Source organism: Siniperca chuatsi, linkage group LG19 (genome assembly GCF_020085105.1).
Source record: "Siniperca chuatsi isolate FFG_IHB_CAS linkage group LG19, ASM2008510v1, whole genome shotgun sequence".
Taxonomy (NCBI): Eukaryota; Metazoa; Chordata; class Actinopteri; order Centrarchiformes; family Sinipercidae; genus Siniperca; species Siniperca chuatsi.
In genome coordinates this window covers 7,955,222-7,972,099 of record NC_058060.1, presented here as the reverse complement: position 1 = coordinate 7,972,099, position 16,878 = coordinate 7,955,222, and the positions used below count along the sequence as shown (strand labels likewise).

At 39.5% G+C, this 16,878-nt stretch overlaps 1 protein-coding gene across 4 annotated transcripts in view; it reads right to left on the bottom strand.

The window, feature by feature from the left end:
* The window catches only part of ccny (cyclin Y), a 41,929-nt gene that overhangs the window by 18,281 nt on the left and 6,770 nt on the right, over positions 1 to 16,878 (bottom strand). The window lies entirely within an intron of this gene.

Sequence of the window (16,878 nt, the reverse complement as noted above, 5' to 3'; positions counted from 1 at the left end):
AAATCATTATTGATTAATCTATTGGCTATTTCTTTGTTTAGTTGATCAATCGTTTGTCAAAACATTGCGAAAAATGCCCTTCTCAAGTTCCCAGAGCCAAAAAAAAAAAAAGACATCTTTTCATTAAGAGATTACCTGTCAGCTTTTAATTTTTGCTGTAAACATACCATCTTCCCTTGTTAGACGTGTATGTGCCAAACCAGAACCAGCCACAGACACTGTTGCCTGGCAGATGGCTGCCATGTAAAAACACTGAATATATTAGTATCAATTTTGTGTCCTAGTTCTTTGTCCTGATTAAAACTCACAGGCAGAAACATGAGTTTCTACTGTTAAATTTTAAACAAGAAATTTACAGAGAAGAGTCGGGATTTGGTTGATTCATGCACTGTATTCTAAGCCTGCAGCCCTTGTGTTCATATGGCTAATGAAACAGAGAACCACTGTTGTTTGAACAGTGGATTAGTACTATATCTCCAAGGCTGCTTAAATTTGATGGTGGCCTGGTGAAAGTGTTTTAATATCCTGAACAACCTTAGACAAAACATTTGTTGACATAAGGTTATGATCATTATCACGTTCAGGTCTAGCTTAATCAGTAACTGAAACTGTAATAGTGACTTAACACTAACTTAAAGCTTAACACAAAAAACAGTGTGGGGTGGTCACCCCGTCAGCAGCTTCCTGGTTTCTTGGATGATGTCAGCGAAACAGGAAGGGTCAGAAAGGACCAACACCCAGATAGACTAATAGAGAGAAAGAGAAACAGATGCCGAGAGACGGAGATACAGAGGAAGAGTGACAGGCTGATAATGAAAGAGAAAAGGGAAAAAAGGACAAGAGAGCGGAAAATGAAGTGACAGATTTGAAACACGATTGACAGGGAGAGGGAAGACAGCAGGGGGCAGGAGATGAGAGCAAAGGTGAGGGGAGAGGAAGTGAATAAGGTCCTTTTGCAACCAGCGTCAGTATAAAACCTTGTGGAAAGGAGCATGGTTGATGTAAAATGTTAGTTTGAAGCTACCATTAAAAAACACTATGTAATGATGACTACAGAGCATACCTCAGATCACAGAGCCTCTTTCGGTACACTGCAGGTTACACATGCGAGCCACCGCTATTGTGTCCAAACGCTTTTGAACTACTGTCTTTTTGTGTTTGAAAGCCACTTGAAGAGCCTCAAAGGACACTAACACACACACACACACACACACACTGCCATGATGTAGGAGGAAGTGACACAGTGCTGAATAAAAAGATGGGTGTGTGGGAAGAAGCAAAGAGCAGTGAAGGAGAACTGAAGGATGGTGGACTAATGATGCTGCACACACTGCTCAACTGTTGACGTACTGTATACAGTACACGCACAGTGCATTCATATATGCATCTGCAAATCATCAGTCACAAATAAGTGTAGAAAGCGGACGTTTTGTTTTGTGCGATAAGTAACTTCTACTTAAAAATTTGCACTGAAATAAAAGAGAAAGGAAAGCTGTTTTTCTTAATTCCAGGTTGTCACAGTTTCAGCAGAGGAAGCAGACTGTCCACAGCTCCAGGGAGTGTCCCTCTGGATGGCTGGTGTCAGTGACCTTTGAAGTGGTTCCACCCTCCCCACCAGTTTTCTCTCTTTCTCCAACCTGGGGTTAGACGAAAGCACCCAGCTTCCTGCGTTTCAGGAAGCAGAGAGGAAATGAAGTAGGGGGTGGCGGTTACACATTGTTATGGAGGTAGGCTGAACAAAGAGTGGAGGGAATATGTCAGCGTGCGGATTTATGCCAGGCATGTTTAAAGTTCCACCATTTATGCTCCTACAGAAACCCTGCAGAACACACATGAACCCACCTATAGAAAGGACAAAACCAAAAGAAGATGGACACTAAAGCAGCCATAACTCATTGTCTTCTTCCCATAGTTCACCTCTGATAAATAAATACACTTCTGCCTGTTTCCCCCATGCAAGTTTAGAGGCCCAATCCAGTGATCCATTAAAAGCGAAGTAAATCCATCACCGGAGCATTGTCTTGTCAGTGAAAGTCGTGTAAGACCGCACAATCATAAAATAATAAAGGGAGGGTAGGGTTGGGCTATATGCTGATATATACCATGAGATGAAATTTGTCAACCATCAGAGATTTATACTAAGGTAGCTTACCTATATCTCTGGTTGCATTAGGGCCATTGTGGGTGCTGTCTTCATTAATATACTTGGTTATTTTCCATACCGATTTATTAAGGTTGGAGTTTTCATGCATTTTTTAAGTCGATTTATGTTGCAGTCTTATACGTTTTTTTTATATATTTTTTAATGTTTGGATGACAAATTGTTAACATTTGTCTCAGGGCAGTATTGCTCAGATTGTTGCACAATAATTGCATTTACTTTAAATAAAAAACAAACAAAAAAACTGGATATTTATTTGTAAATATTTTGCTCAACTTTGGTCGGGGTGGCTGAATTAATTTTTCCTCCTCCATAGCATTATAGTTAGCAGCTACACTTGCCTGCACGCAGTGTTTGCATCACAGAGGTCCCTCTTTTCTGCTCTGTCAGCATAGTGGTTTTAGCAAAGAGAAACAATAACTTTAGACATTTAGAAGAATCCATTTTTAGAACTTGTGAATCATACAGAATCATAAAAGTTGAGAAATCAATTAATTTTTTTCACATGATTTATTCTGATTCAGGGTCAAGAGGAAAGAGGGGAATCTGTGTAGGACCTGGCAAATGTTTGTATTTTCTTCATATCTAAAAAAAACAAACAAAACAAAAAAAACCCAAACAATCCAGGTTTAGTTGATCACAGTTGTGCCTCATTTTGATCCAGGAAAACCCCGAAACACACACCTCACCCAGCTGCAACCACCTGCAGGACAAGAGGAAAGCGATGCCCTTTATACTGCCGTTAGTTACACTGTGAACAGGAATATCTGCATTACTGCGGTTAGCTGGCACTGTGCCTGCCTGCGCTCTGAGCCCGTCATGAAGGTGGCTTCGGGTTGCAACATCAGCCCCAGACAGGAAGGCCCTTGCTGGTTTCTGGCGGCCCTGCTGAGGTGCCAGCCTGAGGGGATACAGATGGCGCAGCACGGTACCGCCGGGCTGTCAACAGCATGCTATCAAACAATACGCCCACATGGTGAAGAAAAGAAGCACACAGCACATCTTGTAATGGAGTGTTTGAGAAAAGAGCACAAGATGTAGCTGCTGTTTGAAAATAGATATGTCAAAAGGAACACCGTGTGGCATGGTTGCAGTTAGTGAGACAGCGGATATTGTTTTTGTAACTTCAATTCAGACTGTTTTGTTGCTGTTTGCAATCTTGTTTTGACCACTGATGTGTGATGATTTAGGATCTTAAAATCTCAAACAGTTTCGGGCTCAACCCTTCTTGGGGTTCGGTATTTTACAGAATGTTTTTTCTTGAAGTGTCAGTGTAATCTAAGGTTTGTGCAACGGCATGGTGCTCAAAACGGTTTACTTTGTGAAAACAATTGTTGTGCGACTTCGCCTTAAACAATTTAAGCTCTTGCTCCATTTAACTACTGTGTCACTCTCTTTGGCTAGTTCTCCTGTCTCACCTTGAATCTCATCCATCTGCTTTCACAGCCTCTGTGCAGTTTGGAGTAGCAAAGCAAAGCAATTTTCATCTGATACCTCTCACAGCGCAAGCTTTATGACTGCTGCACCACATGATACTGTGAGTTGGCCGTGATAACACTCCTGTAAAAGTGTGTGTGTGTGCGTGTGTCTTGTAATGTGCGAAAGACGGAAAGTGAGAAATCAAAAAGACAAGGTGCAGCCATTAACATGCTCAGTGGGCATTGTCAGTGAATAAGGTATAGGATGTGAATGTGCGGCAGAGGGCAGATCTTAACAGTCAAGTGGCTCTCACCTTGGATAACAAAACACTTTACAGAGCACAGAGGAGGTATGGACTTATTAGGAGCTCTGCTGTGGCATTAATCCCGCACCTCTGTGAAAGTATGTTATCTGTGTTATGGCATTTACCACTGTACACAGCCACTGTGTTTTCATTTGGACAGTGTGTGCGATAGGAAGGAGCGGGCCAGAGTTAAAGCTGCACTGCTAAGATTTTTATGTATAGCGACACCTTATTAGCCATATCCCATCTGCTCACATTCCAGTGTCAGGGAATAGTTACAGTCAGGAAATCTTTTTTTTAATGGAGGAAAAGATCAATCAAATGAGTTGTTTAATTTGCTGCAGTCACTTAATTTCTGGATACTGAATTGGCAAAATTCTGAAACTGAAAAGAGGGTTAAAGGTTGTTAAAGAGACTAAACGAATGGGAAAACAAGTTAATACAAGACTAATGCTTAATGACTCGCTTTAGCTTTCTCTACACACACCGGCATGAACACACACGCGACAATGGAACAAACCCCCAGCAGCAGCATCACAGCAAAAGAGCGGAGCTTTTATCAAAGAAAAGCCTACAGGGACAAGAAGCTGGAGGGTGAGCATGAGTTGGGGAAATTTCACCTGAACTAAAAGAAAACATATTCTGATGACTCAATCATGTGCTTCATACGTGTATGTCAGTTCACTTGGCACAACACAGAAATCATAACATTTTGTTTCCATCACCTCAATATGTCTTAAACTGAGGCAAATGTGTACAAGATTACAGTAACTGAAAGCAGTCAATAGTAAGTCAAAGCCACAGCGGCCTGACAACAAGTGTAGGACGCGTTGCTGTGCCACTTGAGTGAAATGCTTAGTGAAAAATAAATGCTGTGAGGAAGCAGGCTTTTAATTTCACTGAAGAATACTGAGCCACAGTCAAAAGGCAGTGAAATTCACTGGTAAGCAGAACAAAATGATCACGGACTGGAGAAGAAGAGTCAGTCAAGTTCCCTTCCACTTTCATATTTGATCAGTTCAGGAGTGGGAAATAGGGCATTTCCTGATTTATTCATTGTGCCTAGAATACCCTTAGTCTCTCTTCTAAAAACGAATCGAACGAAAGGATTGTCAAACATTATGCCTTTACCCTCAGTACACATGCTGTATGTCCTGACAAAACAAATCAATAGTCTACATCCATGCTAGCAGCTCTGTGAAGCTGTACTTAGGCACAGAGGTGCTTTGAGCTAAATGCTAATGTCAGCATGCTAAAATGCTCACAGTGACAATGCTAACATGCTGATGTTTTGCAGGTATAATGTTCACCATCTTAGTTCAGCTTGTTAGCATGCTGACATTTGCTAATCGGCACTAAACACAAAGTACAGCTGAGGCTGATGGGACTGTCATTAGTTTTGCAGGAATCTGGCCATAAAGCAAAGTATTGGACAAATTAAAACTTTGACCTGACGATGGTACTAGATGAAACGTGAAGGGATCACCAAAAAGGTGTTACAATTCATCCAGAGACGGGCAAGAATGTCTTTACCAAATTTCATGGCAATCCATCCAATAGTTAATGAGATATTTCAGTCTGGAAACAAAGTGGTGGACTGAAAGACATTGCCGTCCCTGAATGCTGCAGACAGAGCACATACAACATGTGAAAGTCACGTTTTCTGTATACACCTCTCAGTACATGCTAGAAAGCTATGTTGATATGCTAAGGGGACAAAGGAGGCGGCAGCGAATTATATTGCAAGGACAGGCAGATGGAGAAAAAAAAAAAGATGTTGCAAAGGCAAGGAGAGAGTGGCTGCACTCCAATTGTTATCGACATTTCATTTAGTGAGGCCAGTAGCTCATATTTATTTCCCACGCACTTAAGTCTAACATTCTGGTTTAATGTAATGGCATTGCAACATCAGCTATTAAACTTTCATCTGTTTATTGAGGCTGTGTTTAAAAACTTTAAGAATCATTGATGACACCGAGACTTAAAGGCGAGGATCTCCTCTGAATCTATAGTGATTCTGCCTACACACAGTTCATGTAAGCCTTTACATTTGCTGTTCTGAACATCCAGAGTCTGGGGATTCCCAAGTCCTGAGTGCTTTCTTCAGCAAAAAAAAAAAAAAAAATTGTTTGGAATACAGAAAAGGAAATGGCGAGTTAGCATGAGCAGAGACAAGCACAATGGGAAACAAACGAAAGCAGAACTTTCGTCATCAGAACTGCCGAGGGAAAAGGCGACACAGCGGTGGAAACACTGTTTGATTAGCAAGTAATCTATGTGAAGTGCAGAGCAGAAACATTACCCCACTTTCACAAAGATGCATAATCATGAAGGTGCAAATCACATGGAGCTCTGATAAAATCTTACTTTCTTGCAATCTTGTATGTAAGCTAATGAGAGCTGTAATTAGGATTACAACTAACGATTATTTTCATTAGCGATTACTCTGTCGATTATTTTTTCGATTCGTCGATTAATTGCTTGGTCTGTAAAATGCAGAAAATAGTGAATGCTTGTTATAATTTCCCAGAGTCCGAGGTGACATCTTCAGACGTCTTCAGATTTTGGACTGTTGGTCAAAGATATTCAGTATGACAAAGGAAAGCATCAAATCCTTGTGTTTGAGAAGCGAGACACAGCAAATGTTTTACAATTATTAAACGATCAAAATAGTTGCCAATCAATTTTTTGTTGATCGACTAATCGACTAATAATTGCAGCTCTAGCTGTAATTATTCCAAAATTGACACATTGTTAACATTAATAAAACATAGATTTTACAACCACAGTTCCATCAGAACATCAGGTTCATATTTGTGAAGATGAATTGTCACTTAACAACCCTCCTGACTGTTATTTTGTAATGTGTTCTCTCTCTCTCTGTGTGTGTGTGTGTGTGTGTGTGTGTGTGTGTGTGTGTGTGTGTGTGTGTGTGTGTTTTAGAGTGTGAGAGGCCGAGAGAGTGAGAGCAAAAGTGAGACATAGAAGCAGGTAAGGGGTGTTAGGGGTTGAAGAGTCCATGGGCAGGTAGAGGGTTCATTTACTCTGCACCCAGCTGAGAGCCACAAACCCACCCTCCCTCTTTCTCTCCCCTCCCATCCCTGCATCCTCTGCCCGCTGTAACTAGGCAACGCTGGCTTGAAAGGCAGGCCCATCAAAGGCAAATACAGGCAGCCGGGCTTGCTGTCTTTTTCTTCCTTTCTAGTGCTCTATCACTCTCTCTCTCTGCCTCTCCCACCTGCTTGTACGCTACACTGTACTAATTGCTGCGGAGTCTTATTGTGTTTAAAGATGCAGTGACACTGCATGACACAGAGCACAAGTACAGAATCCATTGCATTGCCTTCTTACACTACACGCACACCTTCACACATGCCCTACTAGCAGAGACAGGACGTTATCCTTTCCAATGGAGGGTGAATGAAAATGATGGGTAACGAGACTGGAAACTGCTTGCAGAAGGGCGATAAATACATTGACTTTCTCCAATTTTGCACAGACCATCAGAAATTACATTATTTAGACAAAAAGAAAACAATTATGACTGGTTTATACTGATGTGTGGTGACTAAAATTATCTAAATTCTATAAATCTGCGATCATACAGTACAAATATTGATTGGCTTCATTAGATTGTATTACAGAGTAGACATCACAGACATAAACCCACAGACACAGAGCAGGGGTGTGACTATGGTAAAGCACTGCCATGGCATCCATCAGTATACACACCGGGTGACAGCAAGGATGGTACAAAGGGGGTAGTTGGGTGGACAGGCACCAGGGTCCTACAGGTGCTGACACATGGGAAAGAAATGGCCAATTAGGGGCAACAGCACTAGAAGGATTTAAAAGTAAAGAAATGAGGAAGCTACACAGGAGATGATCATTAAAATAGCATGTACAGTACATGGTTGCTCTAAATCCAGTTTGAATGGAGATTAATAGCATATATTCATGCTTCATTCCTGGGGTCAGAGGAAATGTAAAGCTTACAAACTACTGTATGCTCTCACTCTCTTTCATGCTAAAAGTGTAGCTATTCTGAATCTAAAAAGTGTGGTTTTTGCCCTAAAGGTTAGATAGATAAATATTAGACCAATTGCTGGACCAATGAAAGCTGTGATGCATTAGCCTGTCAGCAACCTATGCTCATGTCACAGCTCCTTGTTTAATCCAAATCTCTATCTCTCTCCATGTCTCTCTCTGACTCTCTCTGTCTCTCTGTGTGTGTGTGTGTGTAAGGTTCATCCGGTGTCAAGCTGTGGAAGGAGTCGAGGATGACAGGAAGGCCATCTGTGCCAAGCCCTGTCATACTCTGTCTGTGTTGACATTTCCACACAACACATGCACGCACACATGCAGGCATTAGCAGCCATGCATAAATCAACACAAACACAAGCAAACACACCAGAATAACAATGGATTTGATCAGGGATGCGTGCACACACACACACACACACACACACACACACACACACACACACACACACACACACAGGTATTACAGATATTTGGGTAGCTTACACAGGACTAGCAACATTTGCATAACGTGCTGGGCTCCTACCAAGGGCTCTGAACTGAAGAAGCAGTTTAGAAAATGGATGGATGTATTCTTGCTCAAATAATATTCCATAATATTTCTGAACTAGAAATTCCTGAACTAGAATTTGATTTAAAAAAAAACTGGGATTGATTAGCAGAATTGAAATCCGACTCACAATCATCAAAAATCTATGGTCCAGGGATGCTATTTGTATCAGCATTTCTAATACCAACTCATTGGAGGAGGCAAATAAAAGAAGAGTTTAACAGTATAACCTTAAACATCAAGTGTAGCATTATAATTTTGTGACTTAAAATATATAATGAATGGAAAACTAAAATTTTCATCCATCCCTTATGATAAAAATGAACAGATGGCATATTTACTGCACCATAATCACACTGAAGCAAACCATTGCAATAAACCATTATGTCCAGTCACGCTATCTGTTATTGACTGTATAGCTTGTCAGATGTTGGCAGACCAGGTCAACTCCCAACAGCCAATCAGCAGCATGTAATTACCTCCACACCTGTTCACCAAACTACCACCAGCGACTCCAGTGGTCCCATCTGATGGCCGTATGCTCAGTTAGCTGGCTAATTTAGTCCTGACTCCACTAGAATCAGGACAAAAAACATGGCTTCACTCACTACCTTCCCCACTACATCAGAAATGATCTATTCAGACATGAGCTTCTCTATAGGAGAAGGCATCATGTGACTGTACAGTAATTACCCTTACAGGAAAGTCACATGAAAGCCCACATGTGAATTCAAAGCACATGATTATACTAATACGTAAATGTGTGCAATTTGAAGAAATGCACTGATATGAAAATTGTTGCCAGTATGGATTACAGACATCAGACAGATGAAAACATCTGCTAATACTGATAGTTGGTCATATTCCAATAAATACATTTTCAGTTACTATGTCTAGTTCTCATTTGATTTAAAAATATTAGGATTTAGACTAATGTGAGATATAAATACAGTTGGTCTTACAGTGTTGCTCTGCAGAGGGGCTCCACTGTTAATCAATGTACCCTGTGAATTACAATTTACTGGTTAAGCAAGGAGGTAATATTTCTAGGGCAAAATGTATGCTGCTTCATCCACACATTGCAGTTTATGTCCAACAGCAGGAGCTGTAGCGCTAATGTAATGTCATAATGTAATGATGGATGTGTGAACCTGTGCAATTCCATCAGTACGGCACTGTAGGTCTGGAATAAGTGCAGCAAAGAAGTGCCTTTTTCTTTAAGTTTAAATTCCTCATTTCTTTTGGAATATCTTTAGACACATGCAATATATTTTGAAATTAGGCAAATCATACACTACCACTATATACCACTTTAAAAAAATAAATGTATCATTATCAACTTTAAAACAAGGGTGTTTTTATTAATTAAAACAATAGAGGAAATCATAGGATTGATGAAATCATTTAAATTTCACCATCATTGTTGTTCCTGGGCATGTACTGTATACCACTGGTCTCACAAGCCCAGTACAACCACTGTTTGGTTCCACTGGAGCACTATAGTATGGAAGTTTTTATTGGACTTTATTATTTGTAACCCACAGAAGACAATCCACAAATGTGTACCATGATACACAAATACCTCACGACCCACAAACATGTTTGTTTTTGTTTTTTTGTGATGTGTAAAGTCATATCCACAAAAATATAGAGCGATTTGCAAATATGCATAACTTAGTCTGTAAATATGTATTTTCATTTCGCATAAAAATGATAGGAGGTTTTACAAATGTAAATAGTTTCACCACAACAAATACATGTAAAAGTGATAATAAAGTCCAATAAAAACTTCCATACTTTGGGGGTTAAGTGCCTTGCTCAAGGAGTTTTCAACATTGGGTAATGAGGCAGGTTAAAATGCTAATTATTTATCTGTCTGGTCCAGACTCAAGCTGGTGGCTTTTGGTCAGAAACACATTTCTGTAACATTTATGCAATGTGTGGAAGAAAAAGCGCTAGCATAATGTAATCAGTTTGCTTTAGGGCTCTGTCTCTTTCATTTGGTCAGAAAAGAGTGTGAGGTAATAAATGTAAATCACTACTTTAAATCCTATTGCGAAGAGCTCAGGAAGGTCAAACATGGCCACTAACCCTGTAAACTTGATCTGTCTGTAGAATTTGGATGTCTCTGTCCTCTCTGCTTAAAGCAAGACAAGCAGTCTCCCCTATTTTGCAGAACAAATTTGCCAGTAATGCAAGTGGCCTGCTGACAGCTGTGCCCAAATGATCTCTTGAGCTCCTAAACACCACATCTAATTGCCACTGAGTCTCGTTCCCAAGCTTGCATGCAGTTGCAAGCACCACTTCAGCAAGCAAACAGACAGATTGCATTATGTAAGCTGATTTCTGATTATACCATTCAAGAGCACTGATGGAAATCTACTTAGACACTCAACCATGGGCATTCACTGATTTTTGTTCTTCCTGCTTACAAGAAGAGCACACACACTTGACGAGTTGTGATTTGAGGAATACGCTCCAAACAATGAAGACTTGGATCACAAAAGCATTCCCACACTTCACTACACAGCTGTCTTGCAAAAGCCTGAGCTTAACACTTTGACAGCACAAAACCAAAACAAACAAAAGGTCAAGCAATTTTATCGCACACATCCTTCAATTTGTACCACATACAGACCACATATAATCCACTATCCATCTCCAAAATGTCAATGTTTTACCAATTTGAGGGGGGGAAAAGTCATTTCATGTTAATTAAAATGCATTTGTGACATTTTTACAAAGAGTTTTCATTATTCTTTTTCCTATTTCTAGTATAAGCACAATGCAAAACCAAGTCCAGTGACAAAAAAGTGGAGCATCAAGGTTTTCACACAATGGTAGTATTATTCTGCATATATAGACCGCCAACTTTTGAACTTAACTGTGGATAATGAACTCAAGTGATCAACCACAGCAACAACTACACCCCACTTTACCTCCACTATGCTCCCAACCCAAGGCAGCAATTTGAAATAATCTGAAGATCTCCCAGGATTTCATACCGCAGATCGTGTACAACAAGTAATATAGGTGTTACAACTTAATAGCATGATTTTCTGTCACACAGAGACACTTTCTCTTATTTTAATGAGTGTTCCCGATCAGCGATTCAGAGGCTATCTCCCTACTCTTAATTAGAACTGTTAGAAGACCTTTACAATGTGAACTTCTCAGGATTGAGCGGCACTATGAGTGAACACGCGAGCAGGTCATTTGTGGGTAGTAGATGCATCTTCCCACGCATAGGCAGAGTCGAGCCAAACGAGACACCAGAATGAGATTTTCACAGGCAATTGCATTTTCATTAACACTCTGTGGATCTGTTCATTTGTTTTTCAAATGGAAACAATTCCCTCTGAAATGATTTGTTATTCCTTTTGGGAAATTGTTGGCTTTTGTGAGCAAAAATAAGAATTTAAAAAGGACCAGTGTGTAAGATTTAGGGGGGAGCTATTGGCAGGAATGGAATATAATATTCATAAGTATATTTTCATTCGTGTATAATCACCTGAAAATAAGAACTGTTGTGTGTTCGTTACCTTAGAATGAGACCTTTATATCTACAGAGGGAGTGGGTCCTCTTCCACGGAGTCTGCCATGTTTCTACAGTAGCCCAGAATGGACAAACCAAACACTGGCTCTAGATAGGGCCGTTCACGTTTTTTTGCGAGTTTTTACGGCCACCGTAGTTTCTCCCACACGCTTGGAAGGGGAGGGTAAGGCGAGCGGGATTCAGTTGGTTGCAATCTGCAACCTCACCTCTAGATGCCACTAAATCCTACACACTGGTCCTTTAAGCAGACATGATTCAGACTCTCACACGTCTGCTACTTGCTATTTAATGCAGCTACAATGCTTAGTACATGTAGCTTTGTAGCCAAGAGCATGCTCCCAGCTTGTCTCCTATTTTAGTCGCTGTGGCTGTGCTGTCAGTTTAGAAACAGTACCAAATACAAAATAACCAACACAACATCCTATCAAACAGATTATTACAGTGTGTTCAATAGAATTTGTGTTCCAGCATGATAGATATGCAGAAAGCCATGTACACACAAACCTACATTTCTCAAAGGCACTTTACCCAGCAGTACAGCTGAGTACAGGACTGAGGTCAGCTGCAAGACGTCAACATGTGTCTGAATTTTCCGAACATGAAGCAAGACCTGGCTGTGAAGCAGGCTTGCCATTTGTGTTCTACCCGCTATCCCAGGATAAACAAAGTTTCATACACCTGCACTGATAAGATAACCCAGTGAATGTGGTGTAGCAGCACTGACTGTAAATTAGCTTAACTGCAATGGAAGGAGAAGAAATCCCAGCAGAAAGTCTGTGGTGGCAATAGATGGTGCCCTCAGCAGTACAGAGGAGCATCCCAGACCAAGCAAAACACTTAATTTGGGGTAGAAATTGATGACATATTACCAGCAGAAATTATTCTACTGCCAATACTGAACACAGTGGAAATGGCACTTAATACTTTTTTCAGTATTATACTTAATACAACTGTCAAATAAGCAACTACATAAAAGTACAATGGTCAAAAACAGTAGAGCTAAAATGATTAGCCAATTAATCAATTAGTTGATTGACAGAAATTAATCGGCAACTATTTTGATAACCCATTAATTGTTTATGTAATTTTTTAGGCAAAATTTTTCTGGTTCCACCTTCTAACTTTTGAATATTTGCCTGTTTTCTATGATAGTAAATTAAATATATTTGCTTCTTGGGCTGTTGGTCAGCCAAAACAAGCGATCTGAATACGTCAACTTGGGCGCTGGAAAATTGTGATGGATATTTTTCACTATTTTCATACATTTCATAGACAAAACAATGAATTAATTTATCGAGAAAATAATCGTCACATGAATCAATAATGAAAGTAATAGTTACTTGCAGCTCTAAAAAAACAGTCACGTGCTATAACATGTGTTTGTACTAAGACTCTTACCAATATGCATATCAGCATCAGCCAGTGTGGCTGGACAAATACTGAACAATGTTACTGTCTTTAAAAAAACATATCAATGACTGAAATGTCACATCACTAAAACACAAGATACTTTAACACATTTGTAGGTGCTGTTGCTTTTGCTGTACCCATAAAGTTCAGACATGCCTGCCCTCACCTTGGCTCCATTCCTGCTCTATTTGTACTTTTTTTTTTTAGACACATTTAAAATCCCAATACAAACTATATTTTCATTGTTGTTTAATCTGCAAATTATTTTGATAAATCAATTAGCCTTTTGTGTGTAAAATGTGAGAAAATGGTGAAAAGAGAGCTGATAGACAGTATGCATGAAGTTGCTGTTTTCAGTATGGGTGGAGAGGGCAATAGTGACAGTGACAGCGACAGCACTGATGACTGAGATGAAGTGAAGTGAGAATCACACCCCATCAAACGCCCCACTCAAAACTCAAAAACAGTTGTCGCTACCTCTTTTATCCCCGAGTGATGATTAAATGTCTGTATAAAACTGTGGGTATGCAAAGAATCCGTCAGATTTCGACTCTGACAGGCTGACACCAAAATGTGACATTTGCTGCCCTGATTTTAGACAGCTCATCAAACTGTAGTCAGGGGCATTCTGAATCTTTTTGAAGAGCTGTCTCTCTTGGCTAAGTTCACAAAAAAAAAAGACTGCTTAGTTCTTATTTGGTGCTTCAATCAGTTAAATGCTTTTAGATTTAAAACCTGTGACTGGGGGACATGCCAACATGCTGCCAAAGCATCCACCATCAGTTCTACTGTTTAGCCAAATGTACTGCTTAATGCTTTATATATTAATTTTAATCCACAATTAGACTGAATACAAGATTACTTCACCCTAAAACTATTCAATCTGGTCTGCACATGTGAAGGTGTTTGCTTAGACAATGACAAAAGGAGTCAATTATCCCACGCAAAGATATTGCTCCTTTCTACAACTTGCAAATACCTTGTGAGTTATCATAAAATGGATTTCAGCCAATTAGCATTTTAGTTAATACATATTTCACTCTACATTCAATAATCTGTTGAAGACTTTTTTTGTGCGTTAACATACTTTGCAGAATCTGCAATTCTTACATTAGAGCTGAAATGATGAGTGACTGATCAGCAGATAGACAGAAAATGTATCTATAAATATAATATATATATATAAATAACTATTTTGATAAGGGATTGATTGATTAAGACTTTTTTCAAGTAGAAATACTGAGCTTTCCCTTACTCTAACTTCTCAGATATGAGGATTTGCAGCTTTTCTTTGTCTTATGTGATGGTAAACCTTAATATCTTTGGGTGTTAGTAAGTCATTTGAATATGTCTGGGCTTAAGGAAATTGTACTGGCATTTTTCGCTGACATCTTCGGACATTTTGACATAGGTCAAATGTTTTATCAGTTATTTGAGAAAATAATCATCAGGTTAATCAAAAACGAAAATAATCGTTAGTAGCCCTAGTTTACATTGCTGCTGAAACCTGGTCAAATAAAAAAGAAAAAGAGCCAAAATAACTGAAATGGAAGGAATTAGTTTATACTCCACAAAGACCGACACTGACAAGAACCAATTTGTTCCTCAATTATCAAGTCTTTTTACATGATTCAGGGTTTCCGCCAGTGTATTGCAAGCCCGGCGGCCTAAGTTGACACCCCGTTGATTTTTTAAAATGTGTGTTGAATAAATGACTTATTTCTAACAACACATTACGTATTTTCAAATCTCCAGTCAGCTTTTAGCACTGACTTAATGTAGGGCCCTATGGAATCGTTAAATTCGCAATTCCGAGATTCCGTCCGTGATTCTGTTATCACAGAAACTTTAGGGCCCTACCTTAATGCTGACATCAGCCTGTCGCCCCGTCAAAAAAAAAAAAAAAAAAACACACTTGCCCCCGGGCCTAACAATGTTTCTGGGGGAAACCCTCTTATGATTTATGCATTTAGAATTTATTTGGTCAAAAATGTGTTGTTAGCTTATAGCTCTCACATGCAGTTTTTTAAATAACTAGTAATTAGAGACTGATGTTATGCATTAACTGCACTGGCTATGAGTCATATGGCAAAAGGGAAAATTGGCAGCTAAATGTAAATCTAAATGTGTGCATCTTTACATAGGACATAGAAACCCCAGGCAAAATAAGGAGCATTTTTCACCTCAGCAACAATCAAAACAAAATCGTATCACACAACGTACATCTAGGTCAACTTGTCTGGAATTCATAGTTAGGAGACTCCCCAGGCTCATCAACCAGGCATGAATAATCCATGTCCAGATTTCAATTAGCCTGCAAGCAAGACTCATCAATATGTGTGTGTGTGTGTGTGTGTGTGTGTGTGTGAGCTCCAGAAATAACTAACTTTAACACTGATGAGACAGAGACGAATGCTGGGCCTGGAGCCATTGCTCATTTACAGATGTCTATGTTAAGTAAAACCCAAACAGGGTGAGAGATCCATCTGTTTCCTCTTCCATCTCGCCTTCCCTTCTCTCTTATTTCTGAGACATCATAAGTGGTCTAGGCTTACCTTTACTTAGAGCTGCTGTGCAGCAGCAATACAACATTACAATGTTTTCTGATCAAATCAGGCTAAAAATAGCTCAGCTGTTGGTCTGGAGGGTCTGGAAATTGCAATGAATGTCCCTCTCTCTTTTGAGCGCTGCAATGATGGTGAACCCAGTTATGTTGAGCAACATGAGCTACATGTAGATGTAATCTTTATCTCTGATCATTTTGGCTGCCATATTCCTCTCTTATTCTTCTTCAAGGGGAAATCTTCCGCTTAAAAAAAAATCTCTATTTTAGCAAGTCATTTGGCTTTCAGTCATCTTATGTTTCTCAATCGGAGCTAAGAAAAAGGATGTCATTAATACAGTTTCACTTGTTTCAAAAAATTTGATTTAAAAAAGGCAAAATATAGCAAATTGCTCCAGTGAAAATGTAATTATGATCAAGAAATGGAGAAATGAATTTTCCTATTTCTTTCTATTTACATTTAAGATTAGTTCAAGTACAGTGCCCTATTGTTTTTATTGTTTTAAAAAGGGTTAAGATAAAAGTGTAGAGATATTTCACGCTGTGTGAAGCCATGCTGATAAAGCCTTTATACCCACATCACTAGTGCCTGCCAACAACATCCAATTTCCAAAAAGCTACCATTTATAGACTTTAGAACTTTATGTAACTACCTATGCATTTTTTATATTAAATGCATTTAGACTGGAACGCATCTTGACTGTGGAATCTGCTCAGTGACCGCACAAGCCACCAGTCAAACAACACTAACCGGAGAGCAGGAGTATTTCACGAGTGATTTCCCCCCCTTGGGAATCACTTACTTAACCTTTGCGTTGATAGCAACCATAAAACTCAACTATCCTTTAGACCTGCGTATCTGTGGTAGTCGACT